This window comes from Eucyclogobius newberryi, unplaced genomic scaffold (genome assembly GCF_026437365.1).
Source record: "Eucyclogobius newberryi isolate DKJ021-1_F unplaced genomic scaffold, fEucNew1.0.hap1 SCAF_11, whole genome shotgun sequence".
Lineage (NCBI taxonomy): Eukaryota > Metazoa > Chordata > Actinopteri > Gobiiformes > Gobiidae > Eucyclogobius > Eucyclogobius newberryi.
The window spans coordinates 7389578-7404270 of record NW_027315735.1 but is presented as its reverse complement, the minus strand read 5'-3'; positions in this window follow the sequence as shown (position 1 = coordinate 7404270).

Genomic DNA, 14693 nt, shown 5'->3' with positions numbered 1-14693 from the left:
TGTCATTTATATAGTACACAAGACAAACTCTGGGCTTCAGGGTTGAAGGCGCAGGTCAAAAGAAATCATTATTCTATTCTTACGTTTGAAAAAATAATGTATGACAGTTTGAAGTACTGTTGTGTTACAGCTGAAATCTATTTGTTAAAAATATCCTTTAAGATGGGGAAATTACATAATTTTCAGCATGGACATTGTAAATGTTCTGCCGTGTTAGATGAGATGCCCATGCTGCTGCCCATGGTCAAATGGGTTAAATATCTCAAAGTAAGAGAGTCACACACAAAATGACGTGATGTAACACTTCAAAGGCGCGTCAAGCTCCCCATTATTGATTCATAATGTTACCCTGACCTCCATATTGGCTGCAGTTTATTCATCCGATCCCAAATGTCTTAACTCAAAGTATTGAAGCAAAGCCATTGAAAGTCTGTCCGTTTGTTCCGGTGGAAAGATGTGGTTATCAGGAGCCGACAGCCGACAGGGACCAGATAAAGGGCAGACTGGACTGTCAACAACATGCTGAAAACTACAAGCCCAATGAGCCCAGTGAAGGTGTAGGAACCTTTAAGGAGAACTCATTTGGTTAGGGTTAGCATTCATGTCTATTTAGAAAAAAGTAGCTGAGTTGCTAACACTCACAATCAAAAGTTCCCAAGAGACACTGGTTGCTAGATTTATTAAATACAATGGACATATTTAGACACATTTCCTTCAATAGACTATGATAATAAAGGTTTCTTTGGTCCAGCATCTTTGGATAATGTGGAAACCATGACGACAAGGTGGGCGCAACTATAGCATTCACACATGCCTGACATACAAAATAATAAGGAAGCCATTCCCCATATTAAAGTGGATAAAATGTTTATTTTATGACATATACGATGTTTATTGGTGGTCACAAGATGCTTACCTGAAGCACACCACCATCACAAACCATGACTTTCAACAAGGATTTGACCTCACTTACATTTGGTACACTTGCTATTTTGTAAGCTAATGCTAAAACTACAGGGGAGCGGCTCCAGAGTCCCTCAAATCTTCCCATACTAGTCAAAATGCTAACTGCTCAATAGCATGAGCATCGAATTATAGAAATCCCACATGTGCAACGTCTTAAACCACTACACCACCTGCAATAATGACCATAATGTTTACAACCTTTATCCATGCCCAGTGTGTACTTCATGTCTGCAAGGGCCCCATTTAGCAGTCTACAGTGTCAGTTCAGGCCCGTATCAGTGTTTGGGTGGGGGCTGGGGCCAGGTCAGGGTTAGGGGCCACAGAGACTGGACATTGTCAGGTGGGGTCAGCAGCAGGAATGTGCCCATGTCCTTATCAGAGCCAGAAGAGTCCAGAAGGAAACTAATGACCGCAGACACTGAAGGACGAGTAAGGCTGGAGATTTAAGGCACATACAGGCCCCTCCCACCGTCTTTGTGAATATTTTAAATGTGAGATGTTGTGAGCCTTTGAATTGGTGAGGGGCATTTGTGTGGTCAGTATTCGGCCCTCAGAGGCGACTGTTGTTGTGATTTTGGGCCTTACAAAAATAAATTGATTTGATTCGATTTGATATTCTCTATACTGTGGGTCCTCAGCAGAGCCTAACCTTCAGGAGGCCCAAAGCTATAGTTGGTCTTATTGGTCCCCCCAAGCTCAATTATTGATGATTCACGTGCTACAACATTATCATCTGCACCAAATGTATCTGTATCACTCTCATCAGAAAGCACATGAGTGAAGCACAAATAAATTCAATTAAATTAAGATTCACAAAGGGCTTAATCAGGCCTTTTAGGTCATCTTTTCTTAGTCTTTTGAACTAAACCTGAGGCCAACTATAATGAACGGCCTATTCTAGTTAACCTATTACTTATACATCATCTGCTTCTTTATTTCATTGTCACTCATTGAGGAAAAATGCTGTTGTGATTTTGGGTGTTAAAAAATAAATTGAATTGATAAAAATGATAAATTGATAAATTGACATACTGAGGCAAGCTGGCCCCTGTCCATTGTGTACCCCGCCTACGGCCCCCAGTCACCCGCGACACCTAACAGGAACAAGCGGTAGAAAATGAATGAATGAATAAAATAGTCATATTTAAGTTATTCCATGGAGCCTTTTAAGCAGAATAACAAAAGGACAAATCCTGTTCAGTTGCATTTTGTATGTTTTCTGATAGGGATCCGCAACCTGCTTGTCTCTGTGGAGATGCTATTGCTTTGCTTGTAATGTTCCACAATAGTGCATTCAACATATCTATTTTGCATTTATTCAATTACAGATGTTTTTATCGCTCAAAATACCCTGACAAATCTGTATTAATATCCGAGCAGGGTCATCTCTCCACAGATCTGACCTGTAACTGTGTTTGTAGGGCTATTACTTGTTTCCATGGCGATATCATATGCCATACAGAAAATTCTAGGCACGTAAATATTGGCTTGATTTATTCATAATGCAGACTGAATGAAACTATCTGAAAAGTCTGTGCGCCGCCGTTATCGATCGCTGTCAAATGAATGCTCTGTATTTAACGTTATTAACGAGCTGCAACTTTAGCCTTTTGTTTTTAAATGATCTGTTCTGTATGTCTGAGGTCAGGCCGCGAGTCTCAGCCTCATCCTCTGACCTGAACATTGACCACAAGCTCCTTTTGCTCTGCTCCTTCGGCTCTGGTGCTCACGGAGGCTGGAGGAGAAACAGAGAAACATGGAGCCCACAACTCACTTACATCAGTTGGTCTTCATGCTGTATGATGAGCAGGATTACTATTGCAACAACACATCATCAGTAGGATAAAACTAACCTGTCTCACGACGGTCTAATCCCAGCTCACGTTCCCTATTAGTGGGTGAACAATCCAACGCTTGGTGAATTCTGCTTCACAATGATAGGAAGAGCTGTGTTATTGAGTGAGAAGCCAAGGCTAGGCATTGTAGTGTATTTTACACTACAATCAAACAAATCAGGGTCTTAACTTCAGGTAGCGAGGGTATAGGAAGGCTCAGCTCTGGTCATTAGTGTATAAACGGCTAATATACGGCTAGGCTAGCACTCTCACCTCACAGAAAGAAGGTTGTGCGTTCGACTTGATTTTCTGTGCAGAGTTTGTATGTTTCTCTCCGTGTCTTTTTGGGTTTCCTATGTGTTCTTCCGTTTCCCCATCAACACAAAAGATGCACTATAGGTCCAATCCTCTAGTGAAGGTAGTTCTGACCAAGCCCAGCACAAGATCTGAGATGGGTCCTCGGGGCCACCACTGCTCCTGAGGAGATGTCCCAGCGGCATTGAAGGATGGGTCGAATGCCGAGGAATGAGGAAAAATATCCCTACAAGTCCCTGTTACTTAGTTTTTGTTCAGACATGCACTTATACAATATAATTTAAGTTATTGATTTGTAGGTGTTATTGATGTTTTCTTTTCTTTTTTCTATTCTTTCTATATTTCTAGAATTTTCATTACTGCTTATGTGATGATATATACTACAGGGGGCAGAACTATTGGTGGAGAAATAGAAATTCAGATTTGACTTAAAGCACTTTAAGTCACTTTAGCAGCTCCATTGTGAAAATACAGTATAATCACATATAAAAGCATTTATTGTTGCCAGAGCCAGGGTTTCCCAGGAGAATTCTCTTCGGGTTGGTGTCAACAAGATTGGTGTTTCGCCCAGAGAAATGATGGACACTTTAAAGAACCCGAAAATATAGAACACACAGGGACTTGCGTTTAATAAGATCAAAATTTTACATTGTTTTGTGCTCTGGTTTGACAGAGGTTTGATATGTGTTCTCAAACAATGATTTTCTTTAATTGGGTTAATTATTGGCCACTTGTATGGACAGGCTTAATATTACTGGAACGTTTTACACAATTCCATCCACAATCTGGGTGGTCCAGAGATATTTAGTTTTACAGATATTATTTTTTTCCTCAAGAAAAAAAAAGGAACTAAGCCGAATAAGTTTGATATTGTATACAGAAAGGTAAAATGACCAATAAATCTGTATAATTCTAAATGGACAGTCTGTAAAAGTGTACCTTTTAACATAACAACAATGTTTTAGTAAAGTCTATTTCCTTTGAGTGAAAAAGTTGCAGGTTGACTCTAAGTTTGGGGTCAGTCTAAAAAGCTGTCAGTTGAGTGTAGAGATGTGGTTGGATTTTGGTTCAGCTGTGATGCGGCCATTCTCTCCTCTGGGCCACTGTGCATCCCATAATCCCTCTCTCCATCTCCTCCTCCGCTCCAATCAGAAGCTTTAATGGACGCTAGCCCCGCCCCCAAGCAGCTGCGTCTGTAAATCCTGGACTTGTCTCACAGTGGGAGCCAGTAAAGGTGGATTAACACCACAGCGAACAGGCTCAGGGGCCAGAAAGCTGAGGGCCCAACCCCTGAGGGAGTGGCCGGGCAGGGGGCCACAGGCTGTTAGAGAAGACCCCAACTCCAGTTTTGGTAAAGGGTCGCAGAAGGATTTGGTCACTAGTGTGGTAACGGCATCTAATTTAGCTCACTAGCAACTGAACTCAACTTTTATAGTTCCATTTGGATTTTCTTTTTAAAAAAAATCACAGGTTAAAATATACAAAATATGTAACGTCCATTTCAAACATATCTGTTTTTCTTTTTGTATGGGATTGTGCTATATTTTAAAATGTATATAAACATGTTTGCCAATTACTTGTTCTACTCTCTACTAGAGCGTCTTGTGTTGTACATACTGAAATTAAATGACTTGTGAAGAACAAAGCATTTAGATTTGTGAATCAAAAATTGGAAACAGAAAGGACATGACAAAATACCTGCAATACACAACATGCTTAAAATGAGAAATCCCATTTAGGGACAGGAAAATATCAATGTGCAAAAATTATCTTTTTTTATGCTGTGAAGGACATTTTATGATTGTTAATGTCTCTGTTAATGTCTCTGTAACAGTAAATACATGTGTTCCAAGTTAAGACATTCATTTCCATTCAGAATTATTTTACAATTCTGAATGGAAATTTCTTAACCTGAAAAACCTTGTTGACAACCTTTTGATTATATAACATGACATATTACATTTTGGGTGTATTTGCATGTTCTGCATAACTGCTAATTAAACCATATGACAGGTTAGACTTTAGGTTTACGTCATAATTTAATTTGACTTTCTTTTCAGTGAGTAACAATTTAAATCACAGAAAGGCTAAGCTCGTCTAATATACACTTTATAGTTTTTGATTGAGGAATAATAATATATGATAATAATTAAATTTAGTTAGATATATGATTAAAGATCTGAAAAATGTGCTCCCTGAATCGACGTCCATTAATTAAATACAACTTTTTCTTACATTAGTACACATGCTTGCGGTAAAACTATGGTAAATATTTACCACAGAACGTCCTGACCAAACTACAGTAAGTACGAGACAAAAAGCTGCAACTTTAAGATAATGACAAGTTTAGATTGAATTGAATAATTATATATATATATATATATATATATATATATATATATATATATATATATATATATATACAAATATGTTAAAAATAATATAATAATATATAACTGAACGCATTGGGAATAATAGCTAATTGTGATTCGATTTGTGTTTTAATAATGGTTTTCTGTTCAAAGTTCATATTCAAATGCATCCTGGAGGAGACTTAAATAAACCGACTCACTTTGCATTTCAGAACATGGTTACGACAGGATATGTTGTGTTGTTTAAGGAGGAAATGACGGTACCTAAAAAAACCACAGCCTTTGCGATTTGCTCACTGCGTTCACTCAAATTTCGATTCAACTGCAATTCATCTCTATCGTATTCTTACCTGAATACAATTTTAGCCTGTGTACCTCTATAGCTCCATGTGTGAGGCTTCAGGCTGTGCCCTCAGACTGCGCAGCCACAAAAGAGGTCCTGTCAGCGGATGGACCCCCGTCAGGCTGTAATTGGACCCCTGCCCTGACCTGAGGAACCCACACAGAGCCAGAGAGAGGGACAATGTGTCGACCTTAATGCCTCACGGAGCAGCATCAAGGAACCACTCGCCCATTCACTGGAGGCAAGTAGCATGAGGTGTATTGCAGACAACAACACAACAATCTGCACCGACCAAAACATTTAAATCAGAGGGATGTGTTTGACATGTGGTTGTTTGAAATGTTTTACTGTCACACTGAGCTTTCCACAAATGGCATATAAACAAACCAAAAACACAAGAAAGGCTTAAACCAAATGAAAACTGCAGTTAAGCTCAATTAAAACGACACTAAATCTAATCGAAAATTACACTAACGCTAAACTAAATCTACACTAAAACTAAACTGAAACTGCAGTAAAGCTTAACTATAAAACTAAATTAAAACTACACAGAAACAAGCTAAAATGAAAAAAAATAATCTAACTAAACCTACACTAAAACTAAACTAGAAACTGCACTAAAGCTGAATTTAAACCAAACTAAAACTAAAACTGCAGTAAAGCTAATCTAAAAATACACAAAAGCTAAACTCAACTAAAACTACACTAAAGCTCATCTAAAACTACAATAAAACTAAACTAAAGCTAAGCCCCCAAAAAATTAAACCTGCAGTAAAGCTAAACTCAAACTAAACTCAAACTGAAGTAAAGCAAAACTATAAAATTAAATCAAAACTACACAAAAGCTTAAGCTAAGCTAAACTTAACCTACACAAAAATTACTCTAAACTTAACCTGCAATAAAACTACACTAAACTTAACCTACGATAAAACTACACTAAACTTAACCTAAACTAAAGCTAATCGAAAACGACACTAAAATCAAACTGAAACTGAACAAAAAACAAATCTACCAGCAGCTCCACTCCTGGGATTTAACCGTTTTAATGTGATATAATCTAACATTTCACAAAAAAACATATAGCACAAACACATTAAATCAAATGACAAGTTTGTATGCATTGTTTTGTTGCAGCGACAGGAACCAGGAAGTACATAGACCATGATCCTTTGCTCCATTTCAATGCAGACAACATGAAGCCAGGATCTTTGGGATTTGACATTTGACATTTGGTAAAAAGACATTTTAACAAAAAAAGGCTGCATATCTATAATATGTTCAATTATCTTGGATTAGAAAGGTTTTTATTGTTATTTTCAAAAGTTCAAAAAGTAAAAGTTGAATGCTTTGGCAACATGATGCAACATAAAACACTGAATAATAACAGTAAACATAAAATATAGCCGCAAGCGGCAATGATCGACCCTCGCCACGCCGCCACCACACCGCCGCCACGCCGCAAGAGCAGGGGGCGCTAACGCGCCCCAATTGTCCTTTTAGTACGCCTACTGCTCAATCTGTGACGCTGTCACATCTTCTCCCCTTTGTTTTACCATTCAAAAAGCAATTTTATTTTGAATTCTTGGCAAAATGTGCGGCTTTGCCGCACAGACACCGTGACTCTTTGAATAAAAATGTAGATAACTTTTGATGGTCCACACCTGAAGATGAGTCTCACCAAATTTCAGGTTAATAGGGCTAACGCCCTGGGAGGAGTTTGTGAAAGTATAAAGTGTAAACATGTTCTGGCGATTTCCCCATTGGAATAACATGGGAGGTTTTGGTCATCACTACGGCAACGCCATAACAATTATGACATGGGTCTCATTGACTTTTTTGATGGGGCCAAAATAGAGTTGTGTGTCAAATTTCATATAATTTCGCAAAACTAAACATTTAACCTCCATATAAAATTTGTAGGGGGCGCTGTGGTGCCAAATTCATTTATTTCACTTCAAGTAGGTTTAGGGCAAAGAGTTTAACAACTGATTCTAATTTGACGCAATTCGGACTTTATCTGCGCAAACGGCAGAAATGTTAAATTTGGGAGATTTCTGAAATTCTAGCTAAAGTTTGCGGCTTCGCCGCACAGAGACTGTGACAGGTATCAATGTAATTTGAATAACTTTTGATGTCCCTCTCCTCAGTAGCATTTTCACCAAATTTCAGCTTTTTAAGGCCAACGCCCTGGGAGGAGTTTGGAAAAACTCCGAGTCATGCTTAGCCATTTTTGAAGCAATATGGCCGACATTTGGTTGGGCGGACGGCGTTGCCTTAATAATATTTTTTACTTCTCTTTTCACCATCTACCTCTGCGCCAAATTTCATGATTCTACGATCAGATTTTTTTTGGGTCATTTCCTATCTCTCAATGCATTTTTGGTAAATTTGGGGGCGCTGATGCGCCAATTTTTTTTATTTTAGAAAAGGGAAATAGCCAGAATGTAGAGAGGCACAATTTTTAGAGGTGTGCAAATTTTTGTATTTACTATATATACTATACTATACTTTTGGCATTTACTATATACAAAGGCTTAATTCACTGTGAAGTATCATCTTCATTTTACACTATACTTTACTGTACATTTTACTGTACTGGACAGACATTATTAATTTTATTAAGGGGTCAGACTTCATGCTTTATTACGGCATATCAAGATGAATAGTTATAATAAACTGTGATTTTATGTCAAATTTTATTTAGGATTTCCATAAACAAAATCTTACTGAAAAGTGGTGTAAAAACTCAAATTTCACCCCAATGTCTGGATTTCAAACTGCAATAAATCAGGCTTTAAATTAGATCTGAACAAATCCTTCAGTCAAAAAACTGGTTAAGTACAAGATTGTGCAGGTTGGAGTGTGCAGGTGTTACTGTGAGGGCTGATCCTTAAGTCCAGTAAATGCCCAGTTACAATGAATCGTAAGTTGATTAAATTAATAAATAAACCAGGTTTGATAATGCTGTTTATAATTAAGCAAACTAACAAAAAAAATAATGATAAAAATTACGCCTGTAGTTTTCCACCTTAAACTGGTTCTAAGGACAAGAGCTTCATCCATGAACAAATCGAATAGTTTGAATTTCTAGCGGTTCTCATAACTATCCTCACCGTAATGGAGCGGACCCATGCAGCCTGCCCAGGGGCCGCTGTCTGTGCAGTGTGGAGCCACAGTATGAGAGATGAGCTGAGACAAGGGGCCCCGCTCTCCAACCCCGGGGACCCCACCCGTGACTGAGTGGGTGCTACCACGCCAAGTCAGCAACGTGTCGGGTCACAGCGGAGGTTAACGCAATGAAGGCTGGGAATTTACTATGTGAAGGAGAGAGAGAGGGGGGGAGAGAGAGAATGAGGGAGGGAGAGAGAGGATGAGAGAGCGAGAAAGAGGACAAGAGAGAGAGAGTGAGAAAGAGAGAGAATAAGAGAGGGATAGAGAACAAGAGAGAGAGAGAACTGACTTTACTGAGAGCCAGTCGCGAAAGAAGTGCTCCATTTTGTTACTTAAAACAAAACTTAACACATACACAAATCTACTTAAGTACAAGTATTAAAGGACCAAATACAGAAGAAAGGAAGTAAAAAGTATCCACTGTGACAGTTACTGAAGACAGATCTCAGTACAGTACTTTCCCTTTTGTACTTTGTTACTTTCCAAAAATGATGAGAGCCAAGAGAAATATCTGGAGTAGATGCGCCTCCTTTTCTGGCCACTGACTGAACTGAGAGATGTGGCTGTAAATGAAGGTTTTGTTACAGTTTTGTTTTCTTGTTTGTGTGGTCACAGCACATGGGCATGAGTGACAGGTGGATTTGCCAATCAGTGACATGTATGGTCCGTCTGTATCAAACATGGCTGCTTATAAGGAGAAAAAAGATACAAAATATTTCAACCAATGATCACCTCTGTTTCACCTCACAGAAATAAACAAGTCTGATTGCACAGTTCTGTTGGAGTTTTGCTGGAGGTGTAGCAGAGGGAGAGTATCCATACAACATGTCTCATGTCGTAGCTGTTTCATGAAGAGAGATTCTGTGCTGATTCTGATGAATGTCCCTGTACGTAGCTTTGTCTGATCAATGTCATGTTTATGCTGACAGTTCAGGTCTTCAGACTTCTCTTTTCTTGCCTTTATCTTTCTAATAGAACATGTTCATGCCGTTCACTGGATCATAAGCATGTGCTTTGAATTTCAGTCCAGTCATTTCTCTGGATTAACCCCAAACTGAGCTAATGCTTATCCAGCGCATTATCTGAGAGAGACAATAGAACTGGCTCTATTCCAGTGAAAATGTACAGGTTTATGATTACAGATCGACTCTTCATTTGTTTCTAGAAAAAATCTGTTTTACAACTTGTTTCTATGAATAACTGTCTTTCTTTCTTTTTCTCAAGGTTCTTCCAAAGTAATGCCAGGCAAATAATAGAAAATAAGGTGGCCCAGCTTTTTTGAAAGGTTTTTAGGTTAATAAGACAAACTTTATAGATCCACAAGGGAAATTGCTTGGACACAATAGCTCACAAATAAAACAAAGTATACATTATTATAAATTATGATTATGAATTCAATTTATTTTTGCAACACCTGAAAAAACAACAGCAGTCCTCAACGGCGAGGAAAAAACACATGTCATTGGGGAAAACTAAAAGTAGAAATCTGGACTGTGGAGTTCCACAGTGAAGGAGAGATTCCCTCAGTCGGACGTGAGATTGACAGTGGAGCTGCAGCCTGGAGAACCAGTTCCTCGAGGCATAAGAACCGTTCATATGGAGTAGAGACTGTTTCTCAGGACAGTTGAGGAACATCTAGACATAAGAATAGTAAGACTAGTTCTTATTGAAAGAGAACAGATAGTTTTTTCTCATGGATTTATTAAAAAATCTGGGCATGGCGGGCATGCTGTTGGCTTACACCTGTGTGACGCGGGCTACAGAGCTGTACTGCGTATGGTCAGTCGCAGCCACTGGACATACCAGCTAATGGCAAAACCTGCGCCTCTGACCTTGGCCCATTGAACCGGGACGTACCCCGGGACATTGAGTATGATATGAATGTAGTATATTTTGAGCCCTAAAAGGATTAAAACAAGTCTGATTTAAATGTTGCTTACCGTAGGGCCTTTAAGTAGAACAAACATAGACCTTTTCATTAAACCATAATTTGATTTGAATACAGGCATCTTGTTAGCGCCTGCACCACACAGGGCAGACGCTAACCTCATTCAATATTTGGAGATTCCTAAATGTCCGCACAGAGGGAGGGAGGGAGGGAAGGGGAAGGAGGGAGAGTCTGGTGGTGATGGCTCCGTCTTCGTCCCGGGATCATCCATCTCTTCCTCTTTTCCCCCGGCTGACGCTGTGCCGAGCGCCGCGCCACTTCACATCCATCGGCGCGGCATATTTGCCATACGACTGCCAGTTGTGTGTACCATCCATTACAGCGCTGCAGATACATTGTCACGGGCCGGACCACAGCGCTAAGTCCGGGTCAAGTGATTTAAACAGGGGGCCAGGCTGCTGGTGCATTAGCTCACGTCTCCAGACAGCACACGGAAACCTGTTACTGTACTGTGCAGCGTAATGGGAGTGTTGTTTAGAGAAGGGCAGAATCTGCTCCCGGCCTTTCAGGGGTCACGGCTGAAGAAGTGCAGAGCCGCGGAGGCCAGGGAGTGTGCACTTCAGGGTCTCCTCCTCCCGTGAGGCTCTTTGGAGGAGGAAGAAAGAGAGGAAGACAACCAACCAATGTTTACTTTATGATAATTATGCAACGGTTTAAGATGATACTAGAGAACCTCTGCTATGGTGTAACGCCCGCTGTATTACGAGGCAACTACTGTCGTGATTTTAAATAGAAAATTGAAAGTTAAGCTGATGAACTGACTTTTCTGAATACATTTTCTAATTGATTCTTCATTAAAATGAGCATAAATACTTTTTGAAGGAACCTGTCCCACACTGGCCTCCATCTGGTGCAGAATGATAGTACACCACGCATACAGTTGCCAGAGCCTCAGTTTTCCTACAGAATAGGGCTTTTGGCTTGGGATTTTTGGTCAAAGCTATTTTCCGTGTTTTAATTTTAGAAAAATTTCAGTGAAATTCTTAAAGACATAAGGATGTCCTAAGTTTGACTCCCGGGCTTCTGGTGTGGGAGTTTGCATGTTCTTTTGGTGTCTACATGGGTTTCCAGTGAGTGTTTTAGTTTCCCTATCATTGAAAATATTTCCTCTTTGGGGCCAGAGGCTGAAAAAGAAATTCCAAATTTCAGCGGGACTATCCTGGTTACTAAAATGTCTGCACTCTGGAGCGCTACTTTCACATTTACAGTGGGAAATACAGTGCAGCAGGTGCATTACGCGGGTTTAGGGCATTTTTTCAGACACTCTTTAGCACTCTTGCTAAAGCCAACTCTAAACATTATGTGCATCCAACAACTTGTGACATTGAAATGTACAGTTAGTGATTCTGTGCTTCCATACTAAGAGGGTTTTAATAACATCGAGAGAACCCTTCAAACTCCCAATAGTTTTATTTGATTAATTAATTTAATACATTTTTATAGTTTTTATATAATACAAAACAAAGAGAAGGCAGAAAGCAAAACATACAAAAAGAGTTGTCCGTTGAAAGTCAGTCAGGCATTGTTCATATTAGATTTAACATTTGTGCCATGATCTTTTGTTTTTTCATCACATTTATACAGACATTCGTTACCAGGATACCCAGAGGCCGAGGTGAGTCTGAGCAGGGGACGGCCAAGTGAGAGTTTAGGCTGTGTGATCTGGAGGATAATGGAGGGATGTAGCGTGTCCCTGGGCTCACTCTAACAGTTGTACAGAGCCGTGGTAATACTCTTGCATTACATTATAACACCATGGGACCCCTCACTCCAGTGCCCGGCTCTGGAGCCAAAGCCTGGGCTCATGTTCAGTTATCACAGGGACACTGTTACGTCCAACAAGTCCAGCTGTGTTTTGGATGAAATCACAACATTAAAACAGGTAGTATCTCCTCTTAAAAGTATTGCTTTGCCTGAAATGGTCTACAGCAAGGCATTAAACTCATCTGCATGTATATTTATTGATAAAACATGCTTTCTTACTGTGAGTAGGCTTATCTTTCCACAGATCTGACCTTGTCCTCATGGAGATTAATATTAATGCCATACTATGGAACTTCCCAGACATTAGCATCCTTACGGAGACAAGCAAAATAAGTCAAACAAAGAGATCAGACAACAATAGATGTGACTAATTGTGCGAGTTTGGTGGACGTATCCTCAGATTTATAATGCTGTCATCTGTGCTTCACCATGACTCACCACCGTAAATCAAATCTGCTCTATTCAAACAAATACTGTAGCCTAAAATAACTGAAATAACGTCAGTCTTATGCGAGAAAGTGTGATGGCAGCGAGTGTGTCACGTAGACAGAATTATCCCTCTCAAACCGCGCACGCTGTCTATTCTTTGAAAAATTACGACTGACAGTTGCTCATCCCCGAGTTGTTCATCATGCCGCTTCAACAATATTGACTTCTGTCTAGGAGATTATCTGTCAAAGCTTTTATTTTGTTAAGGGATCAAGGTCCTCCGTGTCCTTACCTAAATTTAACTCCAGTCCACGGCACGTTTGGAATTGCTGCAGGTGCTATTTCATTTATGCGACGCCTGACGGGGGACTGGGCTTGACCGCTGGGATTACCTCACGAATTTGTGTTTTACAGCAGCTGTTAGTGTGAAGCCTCCGGGGGTCTAAAAGTGTCTGCGAAATCCCACCACCCATTGTGCACATTCATTTTTCACTTGTCTTCGCAATTTGGCATCGACCCACATATAGAACTATCAAACTTTACCTTGACGGATGACGCTAGCTAGCTTTTATTGCGATAAAATTCAAAAACCCATGACCGATGCAGCTAGGGGTGAATGGCGAGGGAAGCGTATCGGACTACACCCAAAATTAAACATCCTAAGCTCTGGACTGGCCGTGGAGCGCAGGATTGCTTATAGGAAAAAAAGTATTCAGCACCTCCACAGTCATTGGAGATTTTGATTTATGGTCCAGAAGGGGCAGGGATTGACGAGCAGCTAATGCCCCGTTTGGATGCTTGGATCGAGGACACCATTCGCGAGAGGCCATGGGGCAGGGCTAACCGAGAGCAGGTTGAAATGTCAGCAGCCCGCTCAACCTTTCGCGGCCCCGGGTTTCTTCTTGGAAATGGAAGGTGCTGGCGACTTCTAGCGAATCCCTCCAAGTGTCCAACAGTGTAAATCAAGCGAGTCATAGTACAGAAGACGAGCTCATGGGAAAGCCCCAGTAATGAAATACAGTTTGGAGGTTGAGGTGTTTTCAGAGTCAAGAATGTGCCCTACTCAGGTGGACAGAAGCTAGTTTTCCTGTCTTGACCACTTTTCTTAAAATTTTGTTGGCCAAAATTCTAAATAATTGGTATGGATTGGATTATTGTATGACAAATAAAAATATGAAATTATGTGATGCCTTTACTTTGTCTAGTTAATGTTTAAAGGGTCAGACAAATCTGCTGTGATGTCATCAATATTTTGTCTTTGGTTAAAAACAATGCAAAAAAACAATCTTTGCATTTTTATTTACAAACTGCTACTGGATTGATGTGAAATTATCATTTATATTTACAACACCAAATAAAGTCAAAAGTTGAAAATAATTAAAAAAACAAAACTCTCCATGTCTCCATGGAATTGTCCTTGCTTTGCCTGAAATGTTCTACAGAGCACCATTAAACATATCCATCTTGTTTTTTTTTAAGTTGTCACATTGCACAAAAACATACATTCTTACTGATGTCTCTTACACAAATCTGGGTTATAAAACGTAAG